Here is an 18,206-nt window from a genome sequence, read left to right on the forward strand (position 1 = left end):
GATCCGCCATTACTATATCCTCAAGCTGTTTCCTTTCTTGCTAAAGGATGATGCTAAGACTTGGTTCACTTCTCTTGCTCGTGGTTGTGTGTGTAGCCCCCAGGATATGATATACTACTTCTTTGAGAAATATTTCCCTGCCCATAAGAAGCAAGCTGCCTTGCAGGAAATATACAACTTTGTGCAAGTTGAACAAGAGAGTCTCCCACAAGCTTGGGGGGGCTCATCCAGCTACTGAATGCTTTGCCCGATCACCCTCTTGAAAAGAATGAAATACTTGATATCTTCTATAATGGACTAACCGATACTTCTAGAGACCACCTAGATAGTTGTGTTGGTTGTGTTTTTAGGGAACGAACCATAGAACAAGCTGAGATCCTATTGAATAACATCTTGTGCAATGAGAATGCTTGGACTATTCCCGAACCACCTCCTAAGCCAACTCCGAAGAAAAGAGGTATTCTATTCCTCAGTCCTGAAGATATGAAAGAAGCTAAGAAATCTATGAAAGAGAAAGGCATTAAATCTGAAGATGTCAAAAATCTACCACCTATCGAAGAGATCCATGGTCTTGATAACCCGATACAGGTAGTAGAAGTAAATTCTCTGCGTAGATTCAATGAGAGTGATATTCCTTTTGATAAACCTGCTAGCTTATGCCTGGATGAATTTGATAACTTTGTTGCCAAACAACAGAGTTTCAATGATTATGTTAGCAGACAATTGGAACAGAATGCTCGTATGCTTAGTCATTTAAGTGCTTGTGTGGACAGAAATATCAGTGATCTTAAGCTCTTGAGTAAACATGCCTCTATGGTTACTGATGTCCGTTATGCTACTGCACAAAATACCTTCCGGTGGCGCCAGAAATGGACACGTTGACGGCACCAGGAATCCTTCTGCGTTGGTATTCCCTCGAAGCGGAGAGGATGATGTAGCACAACGGAGGTAAGTATTTCCCTCAGTTTGAGAACCAAGGTATCAATCCGGCGGAGGAGTATCTCAAGATCTTGCACAAACACAAAAACTTGCACCCGACGCTATGAAGGGGTTGTCAATCCCTTATAGATTGTTTCCCAAGTGAGAACTGAAAGCAACAAAGTAACAAAGCAAAGTAAAAGCGGAGTTGTAAACGATGGATGTAAATAGACCCCGGGGCCGTAGTGTTTACTAGTGGCTTCTCTCATGAAAGCAAGTAGACGATGGGTGAACAAATTACTGTCGAGCAATTGATAGAACTATGTAGAGTCGTGATGATATCTAGGCAATGATTATTTCTATAGGCATCACGTCCAAAACAAGTAGACCGATACTTTCTGCATCTACTACTATTACTCCACACGTCGACCGCTATCCATCATGCATCTAGTGTATTAAGTCTATAAGAACAGAGTAACGCCTTAAGCAAGATGACATGATGTAGAGGGATAATCTCAAACCAATGATAAAACCCCCATCTTTTTACCCTTGATGGCAACTGCTTGATGTGTGCCTTGCTGCCCCTACTGTCACTAGGAAAGGTCACCACATGGCAGAACCCAAAACCAAGCACTTCTCCCATTGCAAGAATCATAGATCTAGTTGGCCAAACAAAACCCAAGACTCGGAGAGACTTACAAGGATATCAAATCATGCATATAAGAAATCAGCAAAGACTCAAATATATATCATAGATAATCTGATCACAAGTCCACAATTCATCGGATCTCGACAAACACACCGCCAAAGAAGATTACATCGGATAGATCTCCATGAAGATCATGGAGAACTTTGTATTAAAGATCCAAGAGAGAGAAGAAGCCATCTAGCTACTAACTACAGACCCGTAGGTCTGAAGTGAACTACTCACAAGTCATTGGAGGGGCAATGACGATGATGAAGAAGCCCTCCAACTCCAAAGTCCCCTCCGGCAGGGCGCTGGAAAGGGTCTCCAGATGAGATCTCGCGGAAACGGAAGCTTGCGGCGGCGGAAAAGTATTTTCGAGGCTCCCCTGATTTTTTGCAAAATATTTGGGAATTTATAGGACAAAGATCTAGGTCAGGGGGCGGCCAGGGAGGCGACAAGCCTGCCCACCGCCGCCTCCCCCTGGTGGCGGAGTGGGGGCTTGTGGGCTCCCTCGAGCCCACCTAGCTTGGCCCAAAAGCCCCCTCGACTTCTTTCGTTCGGGAAAAAATCACTTCGGGGTTTTTCTTCCGTTTGGACTTCGTTCCAAATCAGATCTGAAAAGAGTCAAAAACACGGAAAAAACAGGAACTGGCACTTGGCACTGAATTAATAAGTTAGTCCCAAAAAGATATAAAAAGGTACATAAAACATACAAAGAAGGCAAGATGACAGCGTGAAAACATCAAAAATTATAGATACGTTTGAGATGTATCAGTTACCACTCAAGTAGAACAAGTACTTAAGGCTCAGAATGACTTGCTCAATGAGTTGAATGACAATTCTGTTAAAGTTGTCACTAGAGGTGGTAGAATGACCCAAGAACCTTTGTATTGTGAGGGTCATCCCAAGAGAATTGAACAAGATTCTCAAGGAGTTAGCACTGCTGCACCTAGTCATCCTAGGAAGAAGAAGAGAGATGATAGGAACTTGCACGCTAGCAACCCTGTTGCTGCTACACCTGAGAGTCCAAACGATGTCTCTGCTTCTGATGCTGAAACACAATCTGATGATGAACATGAGCCTAATGATAATATCAATAGTGATGTTCATGAAGATGCTCAACCTAGCAATGATAAGGATGTGGAGATTGAACCTGTTGATCTTGGTAACCCATAGCCTAAGGCTAGGAGATATGATAAGAATGACTTCACTGCTAGGAAGCATGGTAAAGAAAGGGAACCATGGGTTCAGAAACCCATGCCCTTTCCTCCCAAACCATCCAAGAAAAAGGATGATGAGGATTTTGAGCGATTTGTTGAAATGATTAGACCTGTCTTTCTGCAAATGCGTTTGACAGATATGCTCAAAATGTCTCCGTATGCTAAGTACATGAAGGATATTGTGACTAATAAGAGGAGGATACCTGAGGTTGAGATTTCCAGCATGCTCGCTAACTATACCTTCAAGGGTGGAACTCCTAAGAAACTAGGTGATCCCGGAGTGCCCACTATACCTTGCTCCATTAAAGGCAACTACGTTAGAACTGCTTTATGCGACCTTGGAGCCGGTGTTAGTGTTATGCCTCTCTCTCTTTATCGTAGACTTGAACTGGATAAGTTGACACCCACTGAAATCTCTCTGCAAATGGCCGACAAATCAACTGCTTTCCCTATCGGCATTTGCGAGGATGTGCCTGTTGTGGTTGCCAAGGTTACTACCTTAACATACTTTGTTATCTTGGATATTCCCGAGGACGATGCCATGGCGGTCATCCTCGGAAGACCCTTTTTAAACACTGCAGGGGCTGTTAGAGATTGCAACAAAGGCAATATCACTTTCCATGTCAACGGTAATGAGCACACGGTGCACTTTCCGAAGAAACAATATCGGGTACATTGCATCAATGCTATCGAAAAAACTTCATCGATTCTTATTGGGAGCTTTGAATGCCCTATACCTCCTGTTAAGATGAAGTATGATTTTCTTGTTGGGGAGATACACATCCCCATTGAGGTAACCTAGTGGCTATTCGAAAATTCTCCGTTTCCTTTTGCGATTCGAAAAGGTTTGTCAAGGAGACTTGATCAACCACATTGACGGATTTCTTTCGATGACCATGAAATGGATGAATCGAGGAGTCACAAACCTCTGTTCCAAGCTTTCACCTTCGGTTGCTTAGAATAAAAATGATAGATTTAGTTTAGTTTTCCATGTTTTCTGTTTTTGCGTCCCGTAGAAAAGTACCCCAAAAATAAAAGTTCTCCAAACGTCCTGAAAATCAAGTATGCTTTTTTCTGGAATTTTTGAAAAAATGAGACGGAGAGCTAGTCATGGGGCTGCACCAGTGGGCCACAAGCTCTGGAGGCGCGGGCACCCCCTGGCCGCGCCACCCAGGCTTGTGGGGCCCACGTGCACCCCCTCCACTCATTCTAGCTCCCATCCGCTTCTCTTACAAAAAATCGTTTTGCAGCTCAAACCCGTGTTCTTGCTCTTCTTGCTGGGATTTTCGATCTCCTTGTGCAAAGCACCATTCACCGAAATGTTTTGGGGAAATTACTCCTTGGTAAGTGACTCCTCCATTGGTCCAATTAGTTTTTGCTCTAGTGCCTTATACTTCGCGTATTTTTGCTGCCTTGGTGACCCTGTTCTTGAGCTTTGCATGCTAATTTTAGCTGGTCCCAAGTAGTTTTGATGTGTAATATGGCTTCTAAGCACTTGTGGGAGTTGTTGCTACGAGTTTAGTTGAGCCTTGTTCACTTTTCCTTTGAGTCACTAAAAATTCCAGAAATTTTCAGAGATAGAAAAGGGAAAAGATGAGGAGGTTCTTAAGAGTCTCTTCAAGCCGTGACCCCAAGGATGATGGAAGTGAGAAGAAGAAACCCAAGTATCCGGTCCCTCGAGTTGCAGAAGTTCGAGCGTGCGAGTGGCCAAGCGATGTGTTCTTATGCTCCGCCGGACTTTATGAGGACTTTTATTACTTGGTGGAGAATGCAGGCCTTACCGCCTTCGTTGAAGATAAGTGTCCGCAATACCTCCTCCTCACTAATATTTTCGTGCAAAGCTTTAACTTATGTCCAAGGAAGAATCCTCCTATGGTTGAGTTCAAGTTATATGATATCCCCCAGCGCATTTCACTTCAGGATTTTTACAATGTTTGCAAATTACCTTATATTGGGGATATTCATGAACCTTGTCCACGGGACTTGGAGGCTTTCATAGATACTATTGTTGTAGGAGAGGAGAGAGGAGTATCTTGCGCTAGATCTGCTAGCATACATTTTCCCGTGCTCCGGTACTTCTCATTATTTGTGGGAAAATGTTTGATTGGGCGTGGGAAAGCTGGGTCCCTTAGCTCCCCAGATCTTGCGGTCTTGCGCGAAGCCCATTATAATGATAAAACTTATAGCTTGGGCGCTATGGTAGCTCAACGGTTGAACACGAACCGTTCTAAAGGCGTTGTCTATGGAGGTATCTATGCTAATCGTCTTGCTAGACATTTTGAGATACCTATTAGACTGGACGAGGAAGAAGAGATTCTTCTCCCTGAGAGATATCTAGATTATGATAGCATGGTTCGCCATGACTTTCTTGATAAAGATATAAATAGAAGGATGATTTATAACCTGATATTTAGTCACGGTACTCGTGAGACTATTACTTTGCCTACTCCTTCTTTGTTCAATCTTCATGCAGTCAGGTACATCATTATTCCATCGGACATCTACGCATATTGGAGCATAGCCCAATCACAGGTGTGCATGCCCGAGCCACCCGTCGAGTACGAGACGCCAGTTTATCAGTGGGAGCTAGAGGAGCTCACACAGCAGTGGCATCCCGAGTCCACTCTGGAGTACCCCGGAGATGGTTATTTTCCTCCTTGGGAGTAGACCAACTTAGGCCAAAAGCGTAAGCTTGGGGAGTACGTGTTTCTCACCGACTTTATACTCTTGCTTACACTTTCACTTTGTTAGTCGGTGTTCACACTTTGCCACTGTATCATCCATGCTAGTTTATTTCTTTTTCTCGTTTTCTTTTCGTGTGTTTGTCTAGTTTGAGAAAACCCAAAAAGATTTTCCATTCTTCTTTTGCTTGTTGGGAGCTTTCCCGTGTAACTAGTTTTCTTTTTCTTTGGGTCAAGGTAGAAGACCATGGTTACAATGTTTAATGGCTCTCGCATGCATATTTGTTTGTCTGCTAAAGAGCCATATTACTTTGTCTTCTCCTTTGTGTTTGCCTGCAGATTCCAGCGTAGTCCAATGCAGGAGCACTCTTATTATTGTTCACATCATTCGGTCGTGCAAGTGAAAGGCAATAATCACGATATATGATGAAGTGACGGAGCCTGGAAAAGCTGGTATGAACTTGATCTATTTTTTTTTTGTAAATATGACTAGCTCATCGTTCCTGATTCAGCTTTGTTGTGAGAGAAACATGTTTGCAATGACAACTTAGAGATCATAGTTTCTGATGCCATGCTTAATTAGCTAGGAGCTTATAATGGTTTGTCTTGGATGCCAACATGAATTTTGAGATGACTATGATGTAGTATGATAGGATGGTATTCTCCTTTGAATGATTCAAGTGGCTTGACTTGGCGCATGTCCATGCATGTAGTTGAAACAAAATCAACATAGCCTCTATGATATTCATGTTCATGGTGATTTATGTCCTACTCATGCTTGCACTCAATGTTGGTTAATCTCAATGCATTTTGATGACTGTTGTCGCTCTCTAGTTGGTCGCTTCCCAGTCTTTTGCTAGCCTTCACTTGTACTAAGCGGGAATACTGCTTGTGCATCCACTTCCATAAACCCAAAGTTGTTCCATATGAGTCCACCATACCTACCTATATGCGGTATCTACCTGCCGTTCCAAGTAAATTTGCATGTGCCACTCTCTAAATCTTCAAGAAATAATCTGTTTTGCGTGCCCGAACCGTTAATGTGGTGACAGGGGGCTATCAGTATCTTCCATGCTAGGCGTGTTATCCTCGATATGTGTTTATTCACTATCATTCGCGAGAAAGGGGCCGGTAATTGAATGCCCAGTTCCATGCTCAAATCGAAAAGATAATTGCAAACAAAAACTCCCCCTGGATTGATGTTGGTATGGACGGCACCCGAGTATTCGGCTAGTCGTGGAGTGTGATTGATTGGTGGTGGGGGAGTCAAAACTTTACTTTTCTGTTTGGGAACCGCCTATAGCATGTGTAGCGTGGAAGATGGTGAGAACTCTTGGTCATTGCGTTGACAATGAAAGCATGCCACCCAAAATTATTATCTCTGTTTTCAAAGATTGAGCTCTGGCACCTCTGCAAATCAATGCTTCCCTATGCGAAGGGCATGTCTATTTATGTTCCCGTTGAGTCATCCTCTTCCTATAAAAGCACCAATTAGAGAGCACCTCTGTCATTTTTATGCTTTGCTTTTGACTAATATTGAGTATGACTGTGACTGGATCTTCTTTGCCATGAATTACAATGTTTAGTCAGCCCTTGGTCTTTGAAGGTGCTCTGCATTTATGTTTTGCGGTCCGAGAAAGAGCTAGCGAGATATCATCTGTTCACACTGCTTCATGATTGTTTTGACTGAAGTGTTGACGTTTGAGACTTATTATTATTTGCTCGCTAGTTGATTATGCCATTGATATGAGTTTACCGTGAGACCTAGATGTCATTTGCTTATGTGGTTTGCTTGTGATCTTGCTGAAATTCTGGTTATGAGTTAGACATAGTTGCAACAACAAGATCAAACAGAGTTCGTAAAAGTTTTTCTTTTGTCTCTTTCGGTTTGTCAACTGAATTGCTTGAGGACAAGCAAGGTTTTAAGCTTGGGTGAGTTGATACGCCTCCATCGTCATCTACTTTTCCAAACTCTTTTGCCCTTGTTTTGGACTCTAATTTGCATGATTTGAATGGTACTAACCCGGACTAACGCTGTTTTCAGCATAATTGCCATGGTGTTGTTTTTGCGCACAAATAAAAGTTCTCGGAATGACCTGAAAATTTACGGAGAATTTTTGTGGAATTTATGAAAAATACTGGCGCAAGAATCAACACAGGAAGTGGAGCATGGAGCCCACAAGCCCACCAGGCGCGGCCCCCCTGGCCGCGCCTGGCAGGCTTGTGGCCCCCACAAAACTCCACCGCCTCCAATCTCACGTCTATTTAGTCCCTTTCGTCCGGAAAAAAATCAAGGAGAAGAGTTCATCGCGTTTTACGATACGGAGGCGCCGCCACCTCCTGTTCTTCCTCTGGAGGGCAGATCTAGAGTCCGTTCTGGGCTCTGGAGAGGGGAGATCGTCGCCATCGTCATCACCAACCTTCCTTCATCGCCAATTCCATGATGCTCTTCACCGTTCCTGAGTAATCTCATCGTAGGCTTGCTAGAAGGTGATGGGTTGGATGAGATCTATCATGTAATCGAGTTAGTCTTGACGGGGATTGATCCCTAGTATCCACTATGTTCTGAGATTGATGTTGCTACCACTTTGCCATGCTTAATGCTTGTCACTAGGGCCCGGGTGCCATGATTTCAGATCTGAGATTGATGTTGCTACTACCTACTGTTACTCTATTGCTACTGCTGTTACTTTGCTGCTACTGGTTACTGTTGCTACTGCTGCTATCATACTACCTTGCTACTGATACTTTGCTGCAGATACTAAATCTTTCAGGTGTGGTTGAATTGGCAACTCAACTGCTAATACTTGAGAATATTCTTTGGCTTCCCCTTGAGTCGAATCAATAAATTTGGGTTGAATACTCTACCCTCAAAAACTATTGCGACCCCCTATACTTGTGGGTTATCACTGCACTGAACGAGAGAGTAGTCATCACTCCACGACTGCCACGCATTCCTAGCGTCCTAGTCTGCCACGGGAACGGGAGGATCACCAAGCGGTGCAGTAAGTACATATGCCTTCTTGGGAGTACTGAGGATGAGCTTTAAGTTACGAGCCAAATCCGCATAGTTTCTCCCATCGTCTTTCAACTTGGTTTTCTCTAGAACGCATTGAAGTCGAACGATACATTTGCGTTGGCCATTGGATCTAGAATATTTGTAAAGACACTATTAGACTAAGTTCATGATAATTAAGTTCATCTAATCAAATTACTAATGAACTCCCACTTAGATTGACATCCCTCTAGTCATCCAAGTGACACATGATCCACGTCGACTAGTCCATGTCCGATCATCACGTGAGACAGACTAGTCATCGATGGTGAGCATCTCTATGTTGATCGTATCAACCATACGACTCATGTTCGACCTTTCGGTCTCCCGTATTCGAGGCCATGTATGTACATGCTAGGCTCGTTGAGTCAACCTAAGTGTTCTGCATGTGTAAACTGGCTTACACCCGTTGTATGCGAACGTTAGAATCTATCACACCCAATCAACACGTGGCGCTTCGAAACAACGAACCTTCACAATGGTGCACACTTAGGGGAATACATATCTTGAAATTTTAATGAGGGGTCATCTTATTTTTTCTACCGTCGTTCTAAGCAATAATATGTAAAACATGATAAACATCACATGCAATCATATAGTGACATGATATGGCCAATATCATCTTGCTCCTTTGATCACCATCTTTGGGGCACCATGATCATCATCGTCATCGGCATGACACCATGATCTCCATCATTTTGTCTTCATGGAGTCGTCACGCCAACTATTACTTCTACTACTATAGCTAACCGTTAGCGATAAAGTAAAGTAATCAACATGGCGTTGCATCTCATACAATAAATTAAGACAACTCATATGGCTCCTGCCGGTTGTCATACTCATCGACATGCAAGTCGTGGATCCTATTACAAGAACATGATCAATCTCATCCATCACATATGTAACATCATATCCTTTTGGCCATATCACATCACATAGCATACCCTGCAAAAATAAGTTAGACATCCTCTAATTGTTGTTGCAAGTTTTACGTGGCTGGTTAGGGTTTCTAGCAAGAACGTTTCTTACCTACGTGACAGCCACAACGTTGATATGCCAATGCTATTTACCCTTCATAAGGACCCTCTTCATCGAATCCGATCCGACTAAAGTGGGAGAGACAAACACCCGCTAGCCACCTTATGCAATAAGTGCATGTCGGTCGGTGGAACCAGTCTCACGTAAGAGTACGTGTAAAGTCGGTCCGGTCCGCTTCATCCCGCGATGCCGCCGAATCAAGATAAGACTAGTAACGGAAAGCAAATTGACAAATCAATGCCCACAACTTTTGTGTTCTACTCGTGCATAGAATGTACGCATAGAACCTCGTTCTGATACCACTGTTGGGGATCGTAGTAATTTCAAACAATTTCCTACGCCATGCAAGGATCTATCTATGGAGAAACCAATAATGAGAGAGGTTGTAGAGCATCTTCATACCTTTGAAGATCGGTAAGCGGAAGCGTTGCTAGAACGCTTTTGATGGAGTCGTACTCGCAGCGATTCAGATCGGGGTAGATTCCGATCTATGCACCAAACAATGGTGCCTCCGCGTATAACACACGTACAACCCGGTGACGTCTCCTCCTTCTTGATCCAGCAAGGAGAGAGAAGAAGTTGAGGGAGAGCTCTGGTAGCACGACAACGTGGTGACTGTGGAGGTTTGTGGTTCTCCTACACGGCTTCGCCAAGTGCTGCGGAGGAGGGGGAAAAAAGAGGTAGGGCTGCGCCGTGGGAGAGAAATGAATTATTGTGTCTCAAAAATCCCAAAACCTCAAGTATATATAGGGGGAGGAAGGAGAAGGAGGGCTGCCTTGGCCCCTCCTCCAAGGTGGAGGAGTTCGGCCGAGCTAGGGAGGAGTCCACCTCCCACAAGGTAGGTGGATCCCTTCCTTTTAAAACTCCTTTTGTCGTATCTCCTTATCCCTAGCCGCAAGGGCCTTTAGGGAAGGCCTTGGCCAGCCCAATAAGGGTTGGTCCACCACCTCTAATAGCCCATGAACTCCTTTGTTCGTCACACCCCTTCCGGGGGTCCTCCGTACGTCCGGGATCTCAACCGGGACTCCTAACAACCTTCGGTAACCACATATTATTCCCTTTACAACTCTAACATCATCGAGCCTTAAGTGTGTAGACCCTACGGGTTTGGGAGACATGCAGACATGACCGAGACATCTCTTCGGCCAATAACCAACAACGGGATCTAGATATCCATGTTGGTTCCCACATGTTCCACGATGATCTCATCAGATGAACCATGATGTCAAGGATTCAATCAATCACGTATGCAATTCCCTTTGTCTACCGATATGATACTTGCCCGAGATTCAGTCGTCGGTATCCCCATACCTTGTTCAATCTCGTTACCGGCAAGTCTCTTTACTCATTCCGTAACACATCATCTCATGTCTAACTCCTTAGTTACACCGAGCTCAATATGATGATGAATTACCGAGTGGGCCCAGAGATACCTCTCCGTTACACGGAGTGACAAATCCCAGTCTCGATTCATGCAACCCAAGAGACACTTTCAGAGATACCCGTAGTGCACCTTTATAATCACCCAGTTACGTTGTGACGTTTGGTACACCCAAAGCACTCATACGGTATCCGAGAGTTGCACAATCTCATGGTCTAAGGAAATTATACTTGACATTAGAAAAGCTTTAGCAGACGAACAACACGATCTAGTGCTATGCTAAGGATTGGGTCTTGTCCATCGCATCATTCCCCAATGATGTGATCCCGTTATCAATGACATCTAATGTCCATGATCAGGAAACCATTACCATCTATTGATCAACGAGCTAGCCAACTAGAGGCTCACTAGGGACACATTGTGATCTATATATTCACATATGTATTACTGTTTCCGGTTAATACAATTATAGCATGAATAATAGACAATTATCATGAACTAGTAAATATAATAATAACCACTTTATTATTGTCTCTAGGGCATATTTCCAACAATGACATACCCGAGGTAAGTACCCAATTAATGCCTTTCCCCTGATGACACTAGATAAAGAGTCAACTCGATTGATACCCAACTCACATGATGTACGTCTTTCGAGCACCAACTCTAGATCGTATCATCCATGCAAGGAACAACAGTGTGCCCGGAACACGGAAAAATTGTATAGTCGCCCTACCTAGCACGAACTCATCACGAGAGTGACCATATCACTCGTGCCACTAGTAATGCGGGCTCTTTAAAGTATACATTTCTTTATTTTTTATTTGTATGTAGTTTCTTAATAAAATATTTTAAAAAAACTTATATTTTAAAAATGGAGAGAGTAGATACTTGTACGGCCTGATTGAACAAAGCATCGTTCTAATACAGGGTGAAGCTTGTTATTAGCCGCCATATGGAACAGATCCAAGAATTGACAAGTTGTGATGATCGGCTTCGACTCTTCTAATACTACTCCTTCCCTTTCTAAACACTCCCTTTGTTATAATTCTTTGTCTTAAATTTGTCTAAAAATGAATGTAAAATACTAAAACGTGACTAGGTACATCTATATTTAGACAAATCAAAGACAAGAATTTTAGGAAGGAGGGAGTATAATTTTTTTTAGAGGTTTCACTATAAGACAACATATAGATGTATATAGACATACTTTAAAGTATATATTCATTCATTTTGTTGCGTATGTAGTCATCTAATGTAATCTCCCCTAATAATAAAGCACGGATGCCTTCTGCTATCCGTCGTGGCAGTTTTATAGAAAACCCCCTCACATTTTCTGAAATCAACCCGGAGTCCGGATTTAAGTCAGAAAATGAATCTTTTTAAATTTTACATAAAACCTCCTATATTTCGACATAACCCCCTCGCTCTCCTCTCGTTCCCTGCCCCGCCGCCACTGACGAGAGACCTCGCTCTCCTCCCGATCCCCCCGCCCTCGCCTCGATCCCCGTCGCCCGACCTTTCCTCTGGCCATGGCGCCCCTAGCAGGCGAGTCGGGCCACTGCTGTGCTCCCCCTCCTTCCTCTTCCCCGCCTCGCACATCCCCTCCATGCCTTTGGCTCCTCCAGCGCTGCGCCTTGCCTCTCCTTCTCCTCGCGCCTCACAACATCCATGCGTCACCCTTGAGCCCACCACCGAAGCAACGTCGCCTAGCCGCCGCAATCCCACGCCGGAGCCGCCCGCGCTTGCTAGGTCCAGGAGGAGTTTGAATCGAGATCTGTGGGTAAAGAGAACAAAAGAGAAAAGATTTAGATTGAACGAGCCAAACAAGGCTGGCGCTGAGCGGACGAAGTTCCAGACCACGGTCGGGGAGGGATGAACGGATGGCGCTGAGCGGACAAAGTTCCAGGCCACGGTCGGGGAAGGAGGAACGAAAACTTATACGGCTGGAACACAGGGGCTGTCGCTTCAAGAGGAACGACAGCTGTGCTGATAGCGATGTATAGAGAAGAAATGGAGTTCTCAATGGATAAGGTCGTGGGAGAAGGAAGCTTCTTCTTTTGAAGGTTGCTAAATGTTGCTTTGCGCATCAATCTTTTTTAAGAACTGCGTGCGATTTGGCTGCTGCTTGTTTGTACTGTCATGATTTGAGCAACTCCAATCGGGCAATGGAAACGAACGCCCGATTTCTCCATTTGTATCGACCATGCGGACTGGCGTGTCCATTTTTGCATTTAGATCGGCAGATGCATCCAATGAAAATTGGATCCAAATTTGTGTTCGTAAAATAAAAATAAAAACAATAAACACGTGGCCACATAAAAAATATTAAATCTTAATTAAACATAATGTGGCCTGTCAACCACCGGCCAAAGTTCATTTATACATATTAAACATTAATTAAAACAAAGCAAAAAAGTTCCGCCCGCTGCACGCTGCCCTAGATGTTCGCCTTGCCTTTGCCTTTGTCATCGCTGTCGACGTCGTCGCCGGTGTGGTTGATGAAGGTGGGAGGCTGAATGTCGCCTGGTAGGCTGCCAGGAGAGCCTCCGCCGACGTGTGCTACGGCGGGAGCAGTGCGGCAAGCCGGAGAAGGAGGGACACGAGAGGACAAAAATGTTGCATCCTGCTCGAACCGGGTCTGGAGGAGGGGCCATGTCCTATTTTGCTCCGCACACCGGCTAGGAGGGAGGGGGAGAGAGAGGCGCATGTGATCACGGCTACATCAACCACGTCATAGATCCCTTCATGCCCCACCACCACGTGGTTACTCCCCTCCATCATAACATCTCTCATGTAGCTCTGTGTGTCCCAATCTTAATCGTCATCGAGCCTTGATGATGGTATATGAAGGGAAGTATCCGTGTGGTGCAGTCGGTCTGCTCTGCTCCTACCGCTGATGATAACGCATAAACAAAAGAGAATCAGTCATTCTAAAATCTACATTGTCTTACCGATCATCTTAACTTTGAAATGGGTAACTACAAAATATGAATACATGAAAATACAAGGAATAATTTAACGGATTGAGAGTATAGATCGGTATTTCATCATGATAGATAAAGTTGAATATCACGCGAATTCTAAAACCCGTTGGAGCGTACATGTTCTTTTGTTGTATATATAATGTAATGGACCCCCTAATAATATACACATGTGAATTGTTTCTTCTATTATAATTAAATCCACTTGACAAATGAAAATACATAAAAAACGTAAATCAACCCGCGGTCCCTTAATAAGTGAAAAAAAATGTTTCGTCTTTAAAAAAAAATCTCTGTCCTCCACCGGTCCAGGGATTGGGTGGATCCGATCTGGCCGAGGAGGAGGCCGGTCCGTCGACGGCGGCTCCGGCGCCGGCGAGCGTCGCGACGGTGGTCAGAGGTGGAGGCGAGGCCGAGGGGCGCGTGGGGCGGCCGGATCTGGCGATGGGCGCAGCGCACCATGCGGCGGGGCGGCGAGGCTGGAGGCGTAGGCGCGCGGGGTGGCGAAGTGCGGCGGCGGCGGCACGCGGCAGTGCATGCGGCGGGGCGGCGAAGTGCGGCGGAAGGAACCGCCCGGCCGGGGCGGCGCGCTGCGGCGGCTGGGGGTACGTGGTGCGGTGGCTGACGGGAGGTGAGGCAGCGAAGGAGGAAGGGGTATGTGATCTCCGTCCCAACCTCGCTGGTGATTCCCCTATCCCTTCCAATGGCCATTGTTATTCTCACAGAATGTGCATGTATGTTTTAGGCTGAGTGCAAAACGAGTACTTCACAGAGTAACCACATAACGTTAGCTTCAGGATGCATATTGTGTTAAAAATCAACAGAAGTAATTTCGTGCTTGTGTCTGTTGATAAAGGACCGAACATCAAGTCGCTGTTTTGACTTGTTTTTTGTCATTACATGCAGATACATTACTTGCCAAAGGTATTCGGAAGGCTTGGACATCCTTCAGTCAGGAGCTACAGTCCAGTTGAAGCATGGACATGTTAACTCTTTGCTTTATTGGCTTCTCCTAACAGTTGTCCAAAGATGTTTATTAATTCATCTTTTCCTCTATGGTAGTACCCAACTGCACATGTTTTCTTTTCAAATCCAGAGGCTATACAAGAAGCAAGAAATAACCTGAAAGCTGTCTTGATTATTTTAAGCATGGATTTTCTCCCTCCATACCATTTCTCTGTAGTAATAGGTAGAGCCTTGAGGAACCAAGGTCAATAATAGCCAATGCATTGCCTTCCATGAACTATTTGGTATGTTCTCATGGATGTTCTTCTAACTCATTTTAATTCAGTGCCTAGGCACTATTTCCTTCAGCATCAGGTTTTATATAATATTTAGTATCATTGGTGCAGCTTAATATGCAAAGCCTCAGCTTTGTTCAAGTTGCTAAGCAAATGTATGTGCTAATTTCCACATGAAACTTATCTTCCCCCTATTTTCAAATACATGTACACAATAGAGTTTTCACTTCGGAAGCATCAAAACCTTTTATAGCTGCAAGTAAATAGTTTCTTCGAACATACAGTAATGCTTCATTTTTATTTTATAAGAGAAATAACAAAACCTCTATCATATAGCTTCATTTTAAGCAGAAAATAATGCTTGAATTAATCCATTGAAACCGAATGTCGTGGGTATAAGCCTGACAGTAGATGTGTAGGGTACGAAAGGATGGGCAGAGCCTTAGCTACGGCGAGGTTGTATGAGTTCAGGCCCCTCTGCTGTGGAGGTAATAGCCCTACGTCTCAGTGCTCTGGGAGCTTGTTGTCGAGTGGAATATGGAATACAATGATTTTCTAACCCCCTGCACCAGTGGGGGAGGGTGGCTTATATAGAGTGCGTTGCCCTCCACAACGGTTCGGTGCACAGGGGTGGAGTAGTGATGAATAAATGCCTACGTTACAGGTAATGTACGTCTTAAATGCTAATAAAGGCACATGGAAACGTATGACCGTTTCCCTCCAGGGGGGTTACGACGCACAAAGTGGAATCCAGTCGGTTAATTCTAGCTTTCTCCGAATGCCAGTCTCCGACTGGATGGTCGAGGACCTGTTACCGACTGGACGATGGGAACTCCTTAGTTCAGTCGGAACTGACTAAGGGCCTTGTCCCTTATGAGGGGTAGTCCTTGGGTAGGACCTACAGGGCTGGCCTATGACCCTACCCTAGGACTATAACCCCATCATTAGTTCCCGAATGGATTGGGGTTGGAACGACGAAGCGATGCTTGAAGTTTGGATCCGACTGGAACGGATGTGACTTTGGCGTTGCTTGCCTCGATCCATTTTATCTTTTCTGACCGACGATCCGAGTGGAAGTATTTGTGGAACAAACTGTCGGAAACCGAGTGCTTCCAGGGTATCTCTTGACGTGACCAGTCAACTGACAGCGGCGGATTTTCCGGGATCCTCAAATTTCGGTTACCGCACGGCCAGTGGGGATGACGCCATCGCGCTCGAGTAGCGCCTGACGCCTCGATTCTCGCGCCTTCATCTTCTCCACTGATATCGCCACGGTTGGTTGGGGGATAAGGTTTCGGGGCCACCTGCCAGTGACGCAGTCGGAACCTTACTTAAACCTCAGCGGCGAGGTTTTCTTGTTACGCTCGCCGAATCTCTTGCCTTTGCTTGCTCCGCTCCTCTCGCCTTCCCCTGCGCACCCAAGCTTCCTCCTTTTCCCTCTCCTTCGCGGACCCGCAGCTTCTGCCATGACCAAGGAACATACTAGCAAGCTGGAGGCGAAGAAGAAGAAAGGGAAGGCGGCGGCTCCTGCTCAGCGGCGGCAGCGAGCGTTGCCGGCGGGGTGGATTCAGGGGGACTTCCTCCCCTCCACGGTGACGGAGGGGGATCTGCTGCAGCTGGTGGAGCACGGGATGATCATGCACAAGTCGTGGAGGCTGCCGGCGGAGAATGAGATCGAGCCGGCGCCCCGGGAGGGGGAGCGGGTCCTGCTGCTCAGCCACATATATCGAGGTTTCTCTCTGCCCCCGCATCCTTTCTTCAAAGGCATTATGAACCACTTCGGGGCGCAGCTTCACCACTTTCCCCCGAATGCTATAGCCCATCTCTCTGCTTTCATAGTCTTGTGCGAGTGCTTCATCGGCCGTCCCCCCATTGTGGGTTGTTCAAGCATATTTTCTCTGCTAGATCCCAAACTATCAAACGACTTCACCAGTCGGATGATAAGACACACCTTCTCCTGCTCTGCGGAGGCTTAGGTTTCCAGAAGAAGAGTAGGAGTAGTTATCCTGCCCTTCAGCTGAGTGAGTCGGTTAGGAACTGGCAGTCGACGTGGTTCTACTGCCAGGACGTTGCCTGCCCGAATGCCACGACAGGGTTGCCTCCCTTCAGCTTAGATCGTCCTGCTCCGCCTAAGCAGCTTGCGCTCACGAAGGCGGAGAAGATCGACATCCAGCCTCTGGTCGACGCACTCGTAGATGTCGTCAGAAGGGGAGTCACCGGCATTGATTTGCTGGAGATTTTCCTCGGTCGGCGCATACAACCACTGCAGGCTCGTGACCACGCCATGTGGCACTACACGGGGCCCGAAGACTCCACTCGGACCAACGTCTTGGGAGTGACCGAGGAGAAGGTGGCGTCGTGGGTGCTCCAGATCACAGGCGCCTGTGAGAACCCCAGAGGGTCTCAGCGAGTGAGGGCTTTCTGCGTGGACAATCCTCCTCCGAACCAGGTGAGTACCATTTGTCGAGTGCACGTATCTGTCTTAGTTTTATCGCTCTCCTGAATCTCTGCCTGGCACCTGATGTCGCCGACTGTATTCTATGCAGAAGTGGACCAACTGGTTTTCTCCTGTCTCGAACGGGAACCCGGCCGAGGAGGAGGAGGAGGGCAGCCAGGAGGGCAGCGTGAAGAGCGTTGAGTATGTCTCCGACAGTGGGGAAACAGAGGAAGAGTCTAGTGAGGAAGAGGAGGAAGACGAAGAGCAGGACTCGCCGCCCCCGCTGCCAGAGCACCGAACCAAGCGCCGACATGAACCTGCAGTTCCCTCGGCCCCTCCAGCATCCTCGAGTGCTCCGCCCACTGCTCCTGTGGTCCCAAGTGCTCGGAGCACCAAGAGGACCAGGGACGTTGCTGCTGAGCCTGCGGGTCAGCCTTCCAAGGTGGCCAAACCGAGCGGATCTAAACCTCAGAAGGCTTTGCCGCGGATGAGGGTCACTATTCCCGTCACCTCAACGTAAGTGCATTGTTCTTCTTCTGATATTCGATTGAACTCCTGCTTGA

The 18,206-nt window shown here is 45.9% G+C and overlaps 1 long non-coding RNA gene across 1 annotated transcript; it reads right to left on the bottom strand.

The window, feature by feature from the left end:
* Positions 1-12,252: 12,252 nt before the first annotated feature.
* On the bottom strand, positions 12,253-13,350 carry LOC123402417. Its single transcript, XR_006611274.1, has 2 exons — positions 12,842-13,350; positions 12,253-12,758 (listed from the first exon to the last, which is right to left on the bottom strand). It is a non-coding gene; the product is annotated as an uncharacterized LOC123402417 (long non-coding RNA).
* Between the last annotated feature and the right edge of the window lie 4,856 nt (positions 13,351-18,206).

This window comes from Hordeum vulgare, chromosome 6H (genome assembly GCF_904849725.1).
Source record: "Hordeum vulgare subsp. vulgare chromosome 6H, MorexV3_pseudomolecules_assembly, whole genome shotgun sequence".
In the NCBI taxonomy this organism is placed as follows: Eukaryota; Viridiplantae; Streptophyta; class Magnoliopsida; order Poales; family Poaceae; genus Hordeum; species Hordeum vulgare.